General features: G+C 41.1%; 1 protein-coding gene across 2 annotated transcripts in view; it reads right to left on the bottom strand.

The window, feature by feature from the left end:
* Window positions 1–18,615, bottom strand: part of GLIS3 (GLIS family zinc finger 3) — a 598,942-nt gene that overhangs the window by 550,667 nt on the left and 29,660 nt on the right. For both annotated transcript variants that reach the window (XM_072761706.1, XM_072761710.1), the window contains exon 2: window positions 12,309–12,442. The gene's annotated coding sequence lies outside the window, so the exon portion shown is untranslated. The remainder of the gene's footprint in view (window positions 1–12,308; window positions 12,443–18,615) is intronic.

The following is an 18,615-nucleotide window of genomic DNA, read 5'->3' as shown; positions in this document are numbered from 1 at the left end:
CCTGAAATAGGCAATTTCAGGGCAATCCTGAGCCTTTCCTAGACCAGCTCATCACTATTTGCCTTTCAGACAATAAGCTGCTATTATCAGAGGTCCCTCCTCATTCCTAGAGAGGATCCATAAATATTTAACAGCTGATATCATGGACCACAGACCCCTGATTTCAGAGACCGACAGCAGTGAAATGACCTCTCCACTGGAGGGATGAGGGAATGGAAGCGATTTGCCTTGAAGCTGCATCTCATTCTTGTCTTCCAAAGTTCCCTCATGAGTGCAAGAGTTCTAGTCAAACCACCTTTTCCCAGGTAGACCCAGGGAAAGTACTCATCCACCCCATGCCTTTGATCTTGAGGAGAATCACTCTTTCCTAAGAAAAAATGACACCAAAGCTCTGATCTAAGACATCACTTACTAGCTTCTTAAAATCAACAAAAATCCTAGCCGGTGGCTATTAAACAAGATCATATGATGAATTTACTTTAAAAAAAAAAACAATAATTTCTACAGCATATCACAAATTACCAAACATTCAGCACAGTGCCCTATAATGCGAGTTTGGCTGAATTACTGCATTAATGCCATAAAGGCACATAGAACCACTTTTATGGACAAGTGGACTAATTGCTTCTATCAGACGATCTTTGCTGACACTTCTAAACTTTCAGTTGCCTTATTCTTGTTCACAGCATCCTACCACACACACTTAACATGTCAGAAGGAAATCACTGAAAGTTTAACATCTCTTATAAAATGTTACTAATCACTTTCCGGTGCAGTCTATATCCATCTACACTTGGTCCATGGTCAGATGTGAGACAGGGCTAATGGCCAGACAACAGACCTCTCCCACTGCAAAATGGTGCATAATTAAAGAAAAATTAAATTCTGTCTCTTGCACTCCACTTGAATGAAGACAGATAAGTGGATTAGCAAATGTTTGACATATTTGACAAAATCAATAAATAGTTGAGGCGAACAGGTTTTGGGAGAATGTTCAGTAATAAGAAAATGCACAGTATCCCCAGATTTCTAGTCAATCATCCATAGAAGAGTTTTTCCTTCTATTTAGAAAGAAGCCTGGGGTAGCAAAGCCCTGAACTTGAACTCAGTTAGTGAAGGCTCTACCACTGGTTCTCTATGTGAACCTGAACAGGTGTGACCATGTACTATTTTGTCTTTCTGGGCCTCTGTTTCCATATCTGTAAAATTCCTGGGTTAGAAGAGATATTTCTAAGACCTCTTGCAGCTCTAAAACTCTATAAATCTCTGCCCTCTAACTGAATAGGTCCACATACACTAGGCAGTCAATTTCTAATGGGCACATGATCCTAGCAAGTATCTTCAAATTTCCAACATGGTCTATTAGGGGAGGCACCATCACCATAGCAATTGTATGGGATATTTAGACATTTGCTGAGTTTTTCTTTTTTTAATTAGAGATTTATCAATGAAAAGAATATGCCAAACATTATATATTTTTATCTTTTCCATGCCATTTGACTTCAGCCTCTTTGGGGTGATTTGTACCATTTCTGATGGAACATGTCTTAAGAATGGAGTCCCTGCTGACCCTGAGGAAAACAAAGAAAGAAGCAATACTTTCCACCTATATTCTAGGTAGCCTCAACCTGTGAAAGCTCTATTGTTCTTCATTAATTCTTTTTAAAGGGTTTCCAGATCAAAGGAATTTGGGCAGTGCTCCATATTTTTCCTCTCCTGAACATTTACAATGTATATTAGCATATTAAAAAGTCTGAGAAGTCCTGCGGTAAAAAATTCCTGCCTACCTTTGTTCAACTCAGAGTTTTCCAAATTCATTTTACCTGCAACTCTCTTTTCCATAACATGTACCAGTGTTACATGGACACATTAGAAATTAGGCTGGAATACAGATCAGAGACCCAGGGAGAAAGAGCTCAATTAGGAAACGGGGATGCCGATATGTAACGGCCTAATCTGTGGCCTACAAAAGATGTGTCTACCCAAACCTCAGAATGTGACCTTATTTGGAAAAAGGGTCTTTGCAGATGAATTAAGTTTAGGATCTTGAGATGAGATCATCCGAGATTAGTTCAGCCACTAAATCCACTGAAGAGTGTCCTTGTAAGAGATAGAAAAGGACAGGCAGAGACACACGGAGAAGGCCACATGAAAAATAGGCAGTGATCAGAGCCATGCTGCAATGGCCAAGGAAGCCTTCGGCCACCAGGAGATGGAAGAGGCAGGCAGGAATTCTCCCTAGAGCCTTGGTTCTGTTGACACCTCAATTCAGACTTCTGGCCTCCAGGATGATTAGAGTATAAGTTTCTGAAGCTCCTGGGTGGCTCAGTCAGGCCTCTGCCTTCAGCTCAGAATATGGTCCTGGGTCCTGGGATTGGGACTCCCTGCTGTGCAGGGAGTCCGCTTCTCCCTCTCCCTCTGCTTCTCCCCGCAACTCATTCTCTCTTAAATAAATAAAATCCTAAAAAAAGAAAAAAAAAAGAGTATAAGTTTCTGCTCTGTTAACCCCCTAATTCATGGTGATTTGTTATAGTCCTGGGAAAATAATACATCACCCTTACCTTCCTTTGTCACAACCTCCTAGCTAAGTCAGTTAGCATAAATTGATACTTCTGATCATCATTTTCTTAATCTAAGTGAGAAAAGAATACCTACTCTGTAATCTAAGGTATTCTTTAATCTTGAAAGAAAAAATGGACACAAAGATGCCCTTTAAATAGTTCATGGATGTGAACGCAGTGCAAGGGTTAGGACTTCCAGGAGAGATAGGACATGAAATCACAGAGCACTGATGGTTATTCCTTCAAATGTTCATGTGTTCATTCAATATATACTGATCCAGGCCCTGTCTTAGGCATTAGAGATAACAGAAGTGAACAAAATATAGCAAATCCTTGCCCTTGTAGAACTCACATAGTCATTGAGGGAGTCAGACCATGAACACACAGGTTAACCCATTTACTATTTCAGAGGGTGACAGGAGGTATCTTGGCTTCTGACACAGCCTATATCCCTTAATTTCAGGTCACCACTAATTTCATGTACCTGATAGTTTCTGCCACAATGATGACACTGGAGATATTTATCTTTGATAACAAAATAAGCAGGTATCAAACATCAAGATGACCCAGTAACTCCACTGCTAGGAAGATACCCAAGAGATATGAAAATGCAGGTCCATGCAGAACTTAAAAGAAGTCTTTAAACAAAACTCACATGCAAATGTTCATAGCAGCATTATTTACAATAGCCAAAAGGGGGAAGCGACCCAAGTATCCATGGACAGAAGAATGGATAAACAAAATGTGATTAGCCATTTCATGAAATATTATTCAGCCAAGGAATTGAAGAATTAATACATTCTCCCAGTGCCACTAAATTATTCATATTTAGGATCTTCTCCAGGTGGAAAAAGTGTGTGGGAGGTGCTGATTCCACCACCACCTTGCTATTATCAAGCATGTTATCCCTTGTCATCTTGGTGATGAAGAAAATGTTTTAGAAGTAGGTAGAGGTGATGGTTGCACACATTACAAATGTACTAAATGCCACTAAATGATATACTTTAAAATGGTTAATTTGGGGCACCTGGGTGGCTCAGTCAGTTAAGCGTCTGCCTTTGGCTCAGGTCATGATGTCAGGGGTCCTGGGATAGAGCCCCCACATCGGGCTCCCTGTTCAGCAAAGAGCCAGCTTCTCCCTCTTCACTCCTCCTGCTTGTGGTTAATTTTATGTGTGCATTTCACCTAAAAAAAAAAAAAAAAAAAAAAAAAAAGGTGCCAGTGTGGCTCTCATATGTTGCTATCTGGAAGGGGTGGGAGGGGCAGGAACATCTCAGGGCTCACATCACAAGTGTGGAATCCATGATTGCTCAAGTTCAAAGCCAGAGCCCTGCCAACAAGAAAATAGGAGACAGGCTCTTACTTAAAGTTCACCCACTAAAGGATTTGGGAGGCTCATAGCTTGTGGTGCAGGGAGGGGGCAGGGGTGGACCATGAAGTATCCGTGACACAAAACAAAGATAGAAAGTCTGGCCAGGAGTTAAAGAGGATCCGTGGAGGGTGGGGTCACACACACCCCACCCCACCCCCAGGGAAGCCCCAGACCTTGAAGTAGCTTTCCCAGTGTGGGGCAGGGAGAGCTCGTGGTAACCAGTGACTCCACCCTTCTTATCCCGGCCCTGTGCTTCATTTCTGAGATCTCCCCTCCCACCTCAGTAAAGAGCTTTGCATGCACATTGCAACAGCATGTTAGGGGAAGGACATGATTTGGATTTTTTTTTTTTAAGATTTTATTTATTTATTCATGAGACACATAGAGGGAGAGAGAGAGGCAGAGACAGAGGCAGAGGGAGAAGCAGGTTCCATGCAGGCAGCCCAATGTGGGACTCTATCCTGTGACCCCACGATCACAATCTGAGCCAAAGAGGTAGAGCTGAGCCAGCCAAGCATCCCATGATTTGACTTAATCGCAGCTGTAGCAAATTACCACAAACTTAATGACAAACAATATAAATTTATTATTTATAGTTCTGTAGGAGAAAAGTCTGATGTGTGTCTCACTAGGCTAGAACCAGGGCTTTGGCAGGGCTGTGCTCCTTCCAAAGGCTCTAGGGCAGGGCCCATTCCTTGCCTTTTCTAGCTTTAGAGGCAGCTTACACCCTTTGGCTTGTGGTCTTCGCCTTCCAAGTCAGCAATCAAGCCACTCCAACACCCATCTGTCATCCTATCTCCGTTTCTGGTTCTCTGTCTCCCTCTCCCATCTTTATTTATTTATTTTTTAAAGATTTTATTTATTTATTCAAAGAGACACACACACACACGGGGAGTGAGAGAGAGAGAGAGAGAGAGGCAGAGACATAGGCAAGAGAGAGAAGCGGGCCCCATGCAGGGAACCTGATGTGGGACTCGATTCCAGGTCTCCAGGATCATAACCCGGGCTGCAGGTGGCACTAAACCGCTGTGCCACCGGGGCTGCCCCCTCTCCCATCTTTAAAGACACTCCTGATTACATTGGGCTCACTTAGGTAATCTAGGATTATCTCCCCAACTAGAGGGCCTTAACCTAATCACAGCTGCAAAATTCCTTCTGCCATGTAAAGTAGCATATTGACAGTCTCCAGAGATTAGGACAGGGACATCTTCAGGGGCCTTCTGCCTACCACAAAGTGATGGGGAAGGAGACATCTGCTCTACAGAATCATTGATGACCATTTAGCAGAGAGAAAGAGACCCACAAGTTGAGGGCAAAAGAGAAGAACTAAGTAAATAAGCTGAAACTTTTTGATTATTCCAAATGAGCAAAAGCTACCCTAATAAACAGAAAAGGAGTAGCCCAATAGTATGTGATTATAAGAATAAGAATTAATATTTGAAGCATTTATTTGGTGCCAGCATCACTCACACACACACACACACACACACACACACACACACACATTGTATGTAGTATGTAAGTTACATTTTATAAACGAGAAAAGAGAGGTTATTAGAGATTAAGAGAAATTACCTGAACTCTCAATCTCACAGCTAGTAAGTGCTGCACATGGCATTTGAATCTAGTTCTGATGTGGGAGCTGAGCTAACCACTGTCACAGGAAAGCAGGTGACCTGCTGCATACCCTCGTACCAAGCCTTAGCTGATAGTTGATCCTTCATCAATGCAATAGTCCAGTGTGGATATTTGGTGGGCAGTCTTCCCTGGTGTGATTCTGGAGCCCAAGCAACTTCTACCTGTGTCTCTGCCAGCTGCTAGATCTCAGGGTCTCCTGCCCCCAGAGGCAGACAGGAAAATAGGTATTAAAGTTTGCCTATTCTTTAAGCACCTCCTCCCAGAAGGGACGCATCTCCTCTATTCACATCCCATTGGCAGAAGCTGGTTATTCGAGCCCACCTCGATGCTAGAGGCGGAGAAACCTTGCCTCTAGCAGGACAACTACTTTCCAGAAATAACTCTACACTTTGGACAGGAAGCATAAATGTGATGAACAGCAAACCGTATCCAACATGACAGTACTGACACATGAATGAGTGAGTGACTACATGAATGAGTAAATGAGTAAATGAAGACATCTTGCTTCTCATGTCCTCTAACAAAAATTAAGGATACTCTCTCTATGAAGCTGCTCTCCGTGGCAGGGGAGGAACAACTAAATCATCTAAACAATAAAGGCAGATCAGGTTTGCTAAGGTCTCTGGAGTTATCAAAACAACATTAAAACATTCCATCTTTCCTAAGGACAGTGTTGAGAGACCTCTAGCTGTCCACATGTAGATGGAACAGGATCCCCAGTGTTTCACCAGACACTTAGATGACCGAGTGTAAGACTAGAAGATTCCAACCATGTCAACATTAGCTGTAATCAGTATGTTCTGGAAAACAGCATGCAAACAGAACCGTGACATGAGCCCTCTGCGGGAGTGTCATTAATATAAAGGGGCTCCTTTCTTCCTCTTTTTCTCTTCCTCCAGGCTGGAGATTGGGGAGCCATTCTGGATCACGAAGTAGTTCCTTGGGTTTGGTGGAGAAACAAGTGAGGGTAAAGCTGGTTCCCAGCCGAGCATGGGGTTACCCAACCAGTCTTGGGCTGCTGGACTCCAGATTGGATTTATGTGAGAGAGAGAAACTTCTATCATGTTGAAGCCACTGTTGTCTTCCATTTTTCTGTTACTCGCAGACAGTCCTAATCCTAATGCACACAGGACTCCGTCTCTCTTTATCAAAGAGTATCATTATGCAAAACACGCCACTGACCACCACACCAGCCTCCACCACAACTATTTCTATGCATCAAAGGATCTGCCTGGAAACCTCACTTTCATCACTGGCATTTCTGCCTTCCTACCCTAGTCACCTCAGCTGGTGTCTGTGATGGCAGGGCCTGCTAGGCACGACTTGACAAACAGGAGTAAATGAAGGGTTTTCTCACAGGCCTTGCCCACAAGTTGCCTTGCTGTCAAGCCTGTTTTATGCTGAGTGACTCTGGTGGGTTGGGTTAAAAGTGCAATGGCAGAAATGCTTCCAAACAGCTGTCATCTTCCTGGAAATTGTAGCTTCCTGTTACCCTTGTAAACCTCCAGGGATAGAAGTTCAAAAGTGATCCACTTCCTACTGACACTTTTACAGTGAGATCTGCCTTCCCTAATCCTTCTGCTGAGGACTGGGCCTGCTAACCCAGATAACCTGTAGTCCTGGGGCAGAAGCTGCCTGAGGCAGGGCTTCTGCTGAGGCACAGTGTTGATATTTCTGTGGAAAGCTCTGTTTGTCAGTGAGGAACTCAAAATCAGTTTTGAATCCCAAAGATTTAGGACACACACTGGGGCATTGCTTCCAGTTCCTGGCTCCAAGGAAGGCCCCACTGAGATCGATGCTGGCTTTTTCTCCTTGGAGCCATGGTTTGCAATATTTCTTTGACCATGAACCCTTAGACCAAGAGATGAATCTTGTGAACCACCTCCTCCTAGAAAAGAAGCACACATGTTCATGCAATGCACAACTTTGCCCTAACTCCCTAAGGCTCTCGGATCCCTGACACCCATCCATGAGTCTGGAGCTCCCAGGTTAAGAAGGCTTACGTTGAACTCCAGAGAAGATTTAGAAATATCTGAAGTCATCTAGTTTCTTCTTTGAGATAGAGTCCTCACTACCACTCTGAAACAGAGTAGCCCAAATTCATTCTAGAGGCTTCAATTGTCTACTGGCTTTACTATTACTTATGACCAATAGTGAGAAAAACATGGCACACTCCCTCCCTGCTCCCAGCTCCAAGGTCCTGTAACTGAAATTTAACTCCCAAGTAACTCTTCTTTCCTGACTTATACAAGGAACCCACACACAGCCACATTGGACTATGTACAGTTTCCCAAACATGCTGAGGTGCCTTCTTCTGAACTCTGCCCTTGTTCAGATAATTTCCTACACCTAGCTCTTCGCTGATCACTATCTGTCAGAATGCCATAACTTCTCCATAAAGCTTTTCTTGAACCCCACCTTTGTGCAGTCAGCCTGAGCTTGAATATCTGTTACAGCCTATATCACCTTCCATAGTGGATTATTTGGGCTTCTGTACACCCGAATATCTGAATTCTTGAGGTCTATGATCAGAATGATTAGGTTTCAATTCTGGCTCTGGCTCGTTCTTGCTGTGTAGCCTGTGTACACTTCCTAATCTTTCCGTGCTTCAGTTTCCTTGTTGACAAAATGGACACAATAACAGTTTCCACATCACAGGCTTAAATGAAATTTAAAATTCTTAGCATGGTGCCTGGCACACGGAAAGCATTTGATAAGGAGTATTTTTATTCTAGTGGATTGTACACTTCTGTCCCCATCCCCTATCATTAAGCTGTTAAGTAGTTGAAGGGAGAGCCTGGGTCTTAGTCATCACTTTATACCTCATAGAACCTTACCAAGAAAAACTTTGGACATAGTAAATAATCAATAGATGCTATATAAATGAAAATGAATCATCCATAAAGATTTTATCTAAGAACTTCAAACAGCATCATTGCCATCTGTATTTCCGGAATAGATGGGTGGGGGGCAGACAGTGAGATGGATGCTAATTTGAGATGACACATCATTCTGGGTCTTGAAAAAACATTCTGATTACAACTCTGTCCTAACCCCAGAAATTTTATTCCATCATGAAAGATAGGCCAAGAATTCTCATCTTCTCCAATTATGACTTTTTTTTCAACTCCTGTTTAATTGGACAGATATTCATTTAGCAACCATTGGGTGTCAGGTTTTGTGATGAGGGCTGGAGATCAAAATGTCTTTCTGGAGCACCTATGAACCAGCTGCCCTGGCACTGAAACTCAAGCCCAGGATTCAGGTCATGCTCACATTTTTATATTCTGTGAGTTTGAAGCCTAATAGCAAGGTCAAATGGCAACTGGCCTGCAGGATTTACCTGTCTTGTGACAAGAGATGCATTCTTAAGTCAAATTACAGAATAGCACACCATACTTCATTATATAACCATTCTAATAATATGTATAGAATATTTACTATATCACTTCTGACCACCCAGCCCACTGAGCTGATCCGAATAGGCTCCTTGTACACAGAAATGCTAGACATGGTGTAACAAATTTATTTTTCACATAGCCAAGTTTGATAAGAAAAAATCCTCAGGTGCCAAGAATGGCATGAAATCAAGTCAGAGAAATAAATATGAGCTGATTCCAGGAGGAGGTCACAGGAGTTTCAGATGGACTTGTAGGCCCTCTAGGGCAAGGGAGATAGATATCTAAAGCCTACAAAAAAAAATAATAATAAATTAAAATAAATTGTAGGCTTAACCCTAAGAGAGGAAAAGAATGAAACTGAACTCCTTCATAAACACATCATCTGCCTGAGGTTCTAAGGGGGGTATGAAAAGTCACCTAAGAAAATCAAAACTTCGAGTCTACGCCACACATAGGTTTAGGGCTTTAACTTATAAAACTTCTGTGATGTAGAACCTCTAGCTGGTAATTTAACATAGTCTAGGGTTACTCAATGCCTCCTAGAATCCAGCTAAAGCCAAGGCAAGATATACCTGTAAAAACGCTCTCAAAGGCCATCTCCTCCTGGTTGTTGCAAAGGCACTTTGAATTCCATGTGGATCATCCCTGCTCACCAAATCTGGCTGCTCACCAAATTATTTACATATAATATCACTTCCCATTGGGGCACACATGTCCGGGAGTCATCCTTGATGTCCTACACCAATCTGTCACTAAGGCTCATTGACTTTACTCTGTAAATTTCTAGCAGATCTGTCCACCTCTCCATTTCCAATACCCCATCCTAGTCTAAACCATGGCCATCTCTCCCCAGTCCCCTAACTGGTTTACCCTGCACCAACTCTATCAGCCATCTTCTAGGACAAAAATAAGTCTGGAAGTGAAAATTTCATAGGATTTGACCTATTTCTTCCCATCTGATTTCCACACTACAGAGTGATTTACCTTTCCATAAAACCCCCTGCCAAAATTTTCCAAGGCTTTACCAGTGCTTTTAAGATAAAGATAAAGCTCCTAAGCACAGCACACAATGCTATTTGATCCACCTTCCTCTCCAGCCACATACCCCCCACTCTTCCTTATTCCCTCTGTACCTGACTCACTGGATTTCTTCTTCCCTGTCCTTTCCATGTTTCTTGTCCCCACAGAACTTTTACACATGTTATTTCCACAGCCTAGAATATTCTTCAAACTTCTCTCCAATCATACAACTCCTTATCCTGCAGATCTCGAGAGCCTTGTCTGACCTTTCCCCTTTCATCAAAGGCTTCATCACATGGTCTCTTAATGTGAAGGTCATCTTTATAGCAGTTGTACCAGTGAAAATTTTACATTTATCTGTGTGGATTATTTGATATGTCTACCTCCCCCATTAGAACTTTAAGTCTGATGAGAATAGGGACAGAGTCTATTATCACTGACCACTAAGTCTCCAACCCAATATCAGGCATAGGGTAGGTGTTTAGTGGGTTTGGAGGGTACATAAAACATTTAAAGCTATGGAATAGAAGAGTGAAAAGACTAGATGCAGGGTGACCAAGGTAGAAAGAGATGTAATGGTCCTGCAGAAGAAAGTGAAAACCTAAAACTAAGGCCCATTCTTCATGCATCTCTTTGGCTAATTTTCTGAACAGTCCACTTTTTGCTTTAGGCATTTTATAAATAAGGAAACTAGAGATATCAAATGACTTGCCTGAAGTCACATAATGGCAGATCTATGATGTCTATCTAGGTTATCCTCATCCACTCTTCTTTTTTATTTAACAAAATTGAAATAAGCAGAGACAGTAAGGAGACCTGGAGTGAGAACCAGGAACTCTAATGTCTACAGGAACCAGGCAGGTAAAGACTGAGGTACAACAGAGTTAAGATAAGAAAGAAGGTTGGGGGATGCCTGGGTGGTTCAGCTGTTGAATGTCTGCCTTCGGCTCAGGGCGTGATCCCAGAGTCCTGGGATCAAGTCCTGCATTGGGCTCCCCACAGGGAGCCTGCTTCTCCCTCTGCCTGTGTCTGCCTCTCTCTCTGTGTCTCTCATGAATAAATAAAATCTTTTTAAAAAGGAAAGAAAGAGTGTTGGTAACCACATCCAGTTAGAAGGGACATCCGATTTAATTCCAGCTCTGAATTATTGTTGGTGGATGGGAACATGGGCCCTCAATATTTTTCGGCTGTCCTAACTTTTAAGAGAAATTTAGACCTGGACTTTTGTATGAAGTCACTCTAATTTTAAGACACTATGCAGATCAAACAGAACATATCTGTAGGAAGAATGTGGGCTGCTGATGCCAGTTTGCAATCCTCAGCCTAGATGGAGGGGGGAGCAGGAGGAAAGATGCAGGGTTGTCGCTACAGACTTCTGTTGCAAGGAAAACAGGGTAGGGCCCTCATAAATAATCTTAGCAATAGTTATCCAACTTGGACTTTGATGGTTCCATGAAACTAAGACGTCAGGATCAGTTAATCTATAACTGGCTTTATTGTTCCAAGAGCACTATGTTCTGTTAAAGCAAAGAAACAAAGCCTGCAGGAGATTAACATCTTCATTCTCCCCCAGGAAGGCAATGGGGCAAAAAACCCAAATGGCCATTATGGGAGAACGTATAGATTATCAACTAGGTTGTTCGTCTTCCAAACAAAATACAGGCCAAAGATAAGCTGCCAATGGCCCTCAACTTAATTCAAATTTCCGTTGAGACATTGTAGTCACTTTCAATATCCCAGAGTTCCTAGGAAAGTTTATCTTTATCTCAGAGTTCCTTTTTCCCCTAGCGTTTTCCCTGAAGAAATAAAAGCATGTCACACACTGCTCTTCCAAGAAAAGAAGCAGTGATCAAACCAGGATATTCCTTAGTTTTAGTTCCTCTAACTCAGGAGAAGCCAGGCACATAGAAGGGCTTCCCAGATTTTCCCAGTTTGACCTCTCGCACCTGACCACCAGCCAAGTACATGCCTCAGCAATCCCTGGGATATTTTTTCCTAAGCTGTTTATTTACTAGATTAAATCAGTAGCTTCTCAGCTGCCATCATGAAAGTTAGTTTGTGGAGCATGTTGCTGAGTTGAGATCCTAGAATGTCTCTCATACTCACCTATAATTTTTAAAAGGCATCAGAAGCCAGTAAAAGAACTCAGCAACAACCTCCCCACATTCCTGGGTCATGGGAAGAGGAACCATTTGACTACTGTCTGGGATAGTTAGCGTGTTTATGTCGCTCTCACGTTAGTGAGACTAGGCCAAGTACTGGAACAAACAACCCAGAAGTTTTGATGCATTAACAGAATAAAAAATTGTTTCTTACTTCCATCACAGGTCAGTTCAGATTGGTGGTGTGTGGGGCCAAACTGTTCTGCTCCAAGTAGTCAATCAGGGACTCAGGATCCTTCCATCATGTGGTCCCACCATCCTCTTAGCCCAAGGGATGGCAATATTTTTCTGCAAAGGGCCATATAGTGAATATTTTAGGCTTGGTTGGCCATATGGTCTGTGTCACAACTATTCAACTCTACCATTGTGGCACAAAAGCAGCTATGGGCAATATGTACATCAATGGGCATGGCTATGTCACCATAAAACTCCATGTACAAAAATAGGCAGTAGGCTGTTTTTTTGTGTTTTTTTTTTTTTTACTGCAAAGAAAATTTATTTTACATATTGCTAGCCATGAATTTTTGTCATTAGTTCTTACATAAATACCACCTACTGCTACCATCCAAATGGCAGAACCATTTTATGTCCACATTTCACTCTGTATTTATAAAAAGAATTTCCATGACTTACATAAATGTAACTATCAGTGATGTTTGCTAGTGTTACTCTAGGACCTTGTCTGTCTGTCTGTCTCTCTCTCTACATTCAGACATGGATAGAGAAAGAGCAAGTTCCAGCAAAGAACCACATGTAAAATTAATGTCTCTCCCCATATAACTGTCATGAGGATTACATTACAGTGTCTGCAAAATGCTTAGTAAAGGTCACTATTAAAAAAAAAAAAAAAAAGTAAAGGTCACTATTTAGGAGTTGCTCAATAAATGTCATCATTTTAAAAATAAAGAATAAAGTACCTTTGATATTTACAGGAGTAAGTGGTCATATTTAATTGAGGGGACTCAGGAAATATTTTTTTTTAATTTTTTTTTAATTTTTATTTATTTATGATAGTCACACAGAGAGAGAGAGAGAGGCAGAGACACAGGCAGAGGGAGAAGCAGGCTCCATGCACCGGGAGCCCGATGTGGGATTCGATCCCGGGTCTCCAGGATCGCACCCTGGGCCAAAGGCAGGCGCTAAACCGCTGCGCCACCCAGGGATCCCGGACTCAGGAAATATTACAGTTGATTCTCAAAGGTAGGATAGGATTCTAACAAACAGAAGTGGGGGAGCAGCTTGACCAAATGTATTAACAGTTGGAAAGCAATGTAGGGTTAGTGAGTGCATATGGCTCAGTTGGCTGTAATACAGGGTTATGAAGAGGACCTGTAAGACATAAATCTGGGAAGTAAATAGGCTTTGAATACCATGTAAAGATCGAACGTTTGGTGGCAATCGAAAGCCACTGAAAGTTATTAGGAAGTATACACATAAGTCTTGTGTTCCAAAAATCTGTTTGTAAATTTATTGTTTGAAACACAGACTATATTTTCTAACATAGTAAAGGTAATGTCCCTTTCCCTTCTCTGGGTCTCCTGACCCTTGTCACAAGAGCCTCAAAAAGCATCCTCTTTATTTAAAAAAATTTATTTATTTATTTATTTATTTATTTATTTATTTATTTACAAAAGATGAGGGGGGGAGAGCACAAGCAGTGGGGGGTGGAAAAGGCAGGAGGAGAGGCAGAAGCAGGCTCCTCTCTGAGCAGGAAGCCTGATGCTGGGCTGATCCCAGGACACTGTGATCATGACGTGAGCCAAAGGCAAATGCTTAACCAACTGAGCACCACCCAAATACCCCTAAAAAAGTCCTTCAATATTAGTTTTATATGATCCTGCATCCACCTAGTATTTAAAGACAGATTTGCCATGCCACTGAAAAGGCTCTTTTACTTTTAAATCTCAGCAAAGAAGGCTGACACAATAGCCTGTAACAAAAATCTCCCCCCAGACTTTCTGTGGATTGTAGCTATTTTAAGGATATTCAGTGCAAATGTGAATATTTGAAAAACTATAAAAAAAACTATTTGTGACTCACAACACTCGTGCTGAATTTTTCTTAAAGATTTTATTTATTTATTTGACAGAGACAGTGAGAAGGAGAGAGAGAGAGAGAGAGAGAGAGAGAGTAAGTACAAGCAAGGGGATAGCAGGCAGAGAGAAGCAGGCTCTCGGCTAAGCAGGGAGCCTGACACGGGGACTCCATATCCCAGAATGCCAAGATCATGACCTGAGCTGAAGGCAGATGTTTCACTGACTGAGCCACTCAGGCCCCCCAATATTTTTTTCTACTATAGAAAAAGCCTTAGGTATTTGATATATCCTTGAACTCAACAATGCTCCTTCTAGGAATTAAGGTATAAATATACATACAGCTATGAGGAGGTCATCAAAGCATTGTTTAAAAATTTGGAAATAACCATAGAACATTGTTTACTCTGTATTACAGGAAACTATGCAAGGAAAATGGTGTTATTGAAAAATATCAAAGGGACATTTTTGTATATATTTAGAAGTTGGTTTCAAATGAATATAAACAGTCTGAGGTCATGTTAATAGGAAATATAATCAAAATTATAACATCATAATGTTCACATTCTTCCTCTGTACACCTCCAGAGCAAATTCAGTCTTTGTCTGCTCAGGTTCCCAACACCACTGCTGCCATGATACCCAAGCTACCTTTATGGTCTCCATCAATGACATCTTACCTCAAGCAAAGAGTTCTGTTTTTCTCAGATAAATTCTTTGAGTTTTGTAATGTGTAATCAAAATAATGCAGAGAGATGAACTGAAGAGGGAGTTAAGGAGAAGGAGGGCCATCTAGAAGGACAACACATCTACATAATAAAGTGCTACAATAAAGAGAAAAGGTACCTTGAGCTGAGGAAGAAGAAGAGTTTTCTAGGGGATATGGAATAGCACAGGGTCCGAGGAAATGGGATGGAAGAAACAGAGCTGTGAGACCGCATTAGAGAAATGTATTTCAACCCTTTCATGGTTTTGCAGAAGCAGCAATAAAAAATTTGAGTTCTGTGAATACAGGTTTTGCTAGCTAGACCAAAGCTGCATGAGGGGCTTAGATTTATTAGGGTTATATTTATATGCATATCCAGGAAAAAGACCACAGGTGTATACCCATGAAGACGTTAGTGTGACTTGGATGAGGCTGTTTTATTCTTCCCACATATCTATATTGCCCAAATCTTCTAGCTCTGTGGGTATGCATGTAATCTTTTTCATTTAATCCTCAAGTACCTCCATGAAGTAGATTTCGTGATGGCAACTAGTTTACAAATGAGGAAGCTGGAGCAGAGAGAGAGACCAGTCATATAACTAGTATTTAAGGAGTGAGGGACTGACCCAAGCAATCTGATTCCAGAATCAGGGCCCCAAACACTGACACTAACTAAATGGCTTCTTATTCTTCTTTATTTTATAAATTTATTTTCAAATGAAATATTTTCATTCTATTATGAAGTATAATAATGAAACAAAAATAACAGATGCTCAGGTACCCAGCACACCACCCTACTAAATATTAATATTTTGCCATATTTTCTTTAGATAATGTTTAAAGAGAAAAAATTATAGATACAACTAGTATGGTTTGGGGGGGATTATTTATTTATTTGAGAGAGAGAAGTCTCTTCTCTCATAAAATGAATTTCCCATTCATGAGTTAGAAGCAACAACAAAGACACAATGAAAATGCAGTGTTCTTAAAGAATCTTAAGGTTCTTGCAAGGAATAAGAAAGAAGAAAGAAGAACTCATTTTTTACACACACAGGGGTGGGGCTGGGAGTGGCAGAGGCTAAGGGAGAGAGAGCATCAAGCAGATGGTCCTGCTGAGTTTTGAACCCACATTGGGCTTAATCTCATGACCCTGAGATCATGACCTGAGACAAAACCAAGAGTCAGACACTCAACCAACTAAGCCACCCAGGCATCCCCAATATGCTTCTTTAGTAATGAAGATTGTATCACTAAAAGCAACGAAAGGCTGGATAACAGACTGTATTTGTCCATGTCGCAGAAAAGTCCCTCTCCCCATAATCAACAAGAGGAAACTCTGAGAATGTGAAGATGGATATTCATTTTCCTAAGGAGGGGGGAATGAGCCAAAGAGATTGTGAGATGGTGGCAACGTGAAACATTTTTTATGCTGACTCCTGTCCTATTTCGGAAGCAACAGCTTACCTGAAATTTGGTGTTTATCATTTCAAGTTTTATATAATCCTACTGCATATATAGATCTTCATTAAACATGTAGCATTGTCTGGCCTGCTTTTAAGAATTATATATATGGGGTCATAACACACCATCAAAACATAACACAATGGTCAATGCCAGTCCTCTCAACTTCAATGTATCATCCCTTTCACACACTTTGATTTTTTTATCCCTCTGTCTCACTGTGCTGCATTCCAAGTGAATTTCTCACACTGTCTTCCAATTCATTAATTCTCCCTACAAGTATGAAAATTTATATTCCAAAGACTTTCATTGTGTCTGTTTTCCAGGATTTCTATCTAATGCATACTTTTTCGTTTCAGATTTCATTTGTTACTTTTGTTCTGTAATTTATTTTTTCAATAAAATGTATGCCTTCCTTTTTCTCCTTGAATGCCTTAAACATGCATAGTTTATAGTCTTTGTCAGATAAATACATTAAACAAATTAATAAATTAGTTTCATTCCCTAATGAATTCATGTCTTTCTTACTATTATATTCTTTCATACATTTGTAGTCATTACATTACAGGCTTGTTTTAAGATTTTATTTTCAAGTAATCTCTACAGCCAACATGGGGCTTGAACTCACAATCCCAAGATCTGGAGTCACATGCTCTACTGACTGAGCCAGACAAGCACCCCTGTAGGTTTGTTTTAAATTGAAAAGATTGTTTTTTCATTTTCCTTTTATCCCTCTTTGCTGTCCACCCCTCATTCCAGGAGTTTGGAAGCTGCCTCCATTTGGTGCCCCAGACTCCAATCCAGAGCACAGCCTCATAAGGACAGGTTGGAGAAGTCCTGGGGTGACAACTGGGATATGGCCAATCAAGCTGCTGAGTCAGCAGAAGTTTGGTTCCATTGCTGGTCAAAGCATTAGGCCCATGTCCTCTTTCCTCCCAAATCATGTGTGTTCCAGGATGCATGGGATCTAAGCATTCATTGGTAGCAATTTTTCCTCCAATCTTCTTTTATGAGATATTAAGTCCCATTCCAAGACCTGGTTTCAAGTAACAATCCTGTGTCCAGTCCTTCAACTCCTGTGAGGTATTTTCAAGTCGCTATTACCCAAGAGAGTCAAACTCCTGCTACGACTGCCTGCTTCCAGACCCAGCAAAGTTGTAACTCAAGCCTCACTCACCACATACATTGTTTGTCCATTTCTGATACACAGAGATATTTATCTTGTGTTTTCAGTCCATATCTATTTTAAGATGAACATTTAAAATTTCTAAAATTTGATGATTTTAATCTATAAGAACTGTAATCACAGAAGGCTCAATTTAATATTCTTTATTTCTTTTTTTTTTATATTTTATCTGTTGCATCAGCATTTTGGAGCAGAAGAGGTGTGTCAAAATATGAATTTACTCTTCCAATTTGACCAGAAGTCTCCTCTCTCATAAAATGAATTTCCCATTCATGAGTTAAAAGCAACAAAAAAGACACAATGAAAATGCAATGTTCTTAAGGAATCTTAAGGTTCTTGCCGCCAGGAATAAGGAAGAAGAAGAAAGAAGAAAATAGGAAGGAGGAGGAGAAGGAGGAAGGGGAGGAGGAGGGGGAGAAGGAGGGGATGGGTAGGGGGAGGGCAGCATCTGGCTGGCTCAGTCAGTAAAGCATGTAACTCTTGATTTCAGGGTCTTGAGGTTGAGCCCCACTTTGGGCATGGAGCCTACTTTAAAAAAAATAAATATAAAAATTTAAAAAAAAACAAGTGGCACCCTATTAAAGACACTAAAATTGGAGGTATCAATGACAGAGAAGAAAATAACCAGGATTGAAAAGGAGGATAAGCTGGGATTAAGGGAATCAAGAGGACATTCTTAGAGAAAACACTTGTGAAACATGTTTCTGGAGGCCAGTTCAGGAAGTGAATGTGAGGTCCAGGGAAAGGAATAATACACTTATGTGTCAAGTGATTGCAAAGAAAGCAGATTTGACCTAAACTCTGGATTGCCCTGGGAATTCTGTCAGAAAGGTCTTGGTTTTCCCAAGGAAAAGGAACTAGCTTAGCGAGTCTAGATTCAAAGAACTAGGCTCAAAGAAGACAGAATTATGTTACTTCTTCTGAGATAGACATTACAATTCCACTATGTGTCCCTGCCTAGTGTCTCGCTGCAGAGCGGTTCTATACCAAGCTTCTCCACAACACAATCAAGGAGACTTGACTTCCTATAGCTGTGTGAGGCACTAGTGATTTGCCACAGAGGAGGAGTGTTGGGA

Source organism: Vulpes vulpes, chromosome 1 (genome assembly GCF_048418805.1).
Source record: "Vulpes vulpes isolate BD-2025 chromosome 1, VulVul3, whole genome shotgun sequence".
Classification (NCBI taxonomy): Eukaryota; Metazoa; Chordata; class Mammalia; order Carnivora; family Canidae; genus Vulpes; species Vulpes vulpes.
This window is presented reverse-complemented; position numbering and strand designations above follow the sequence as displayed.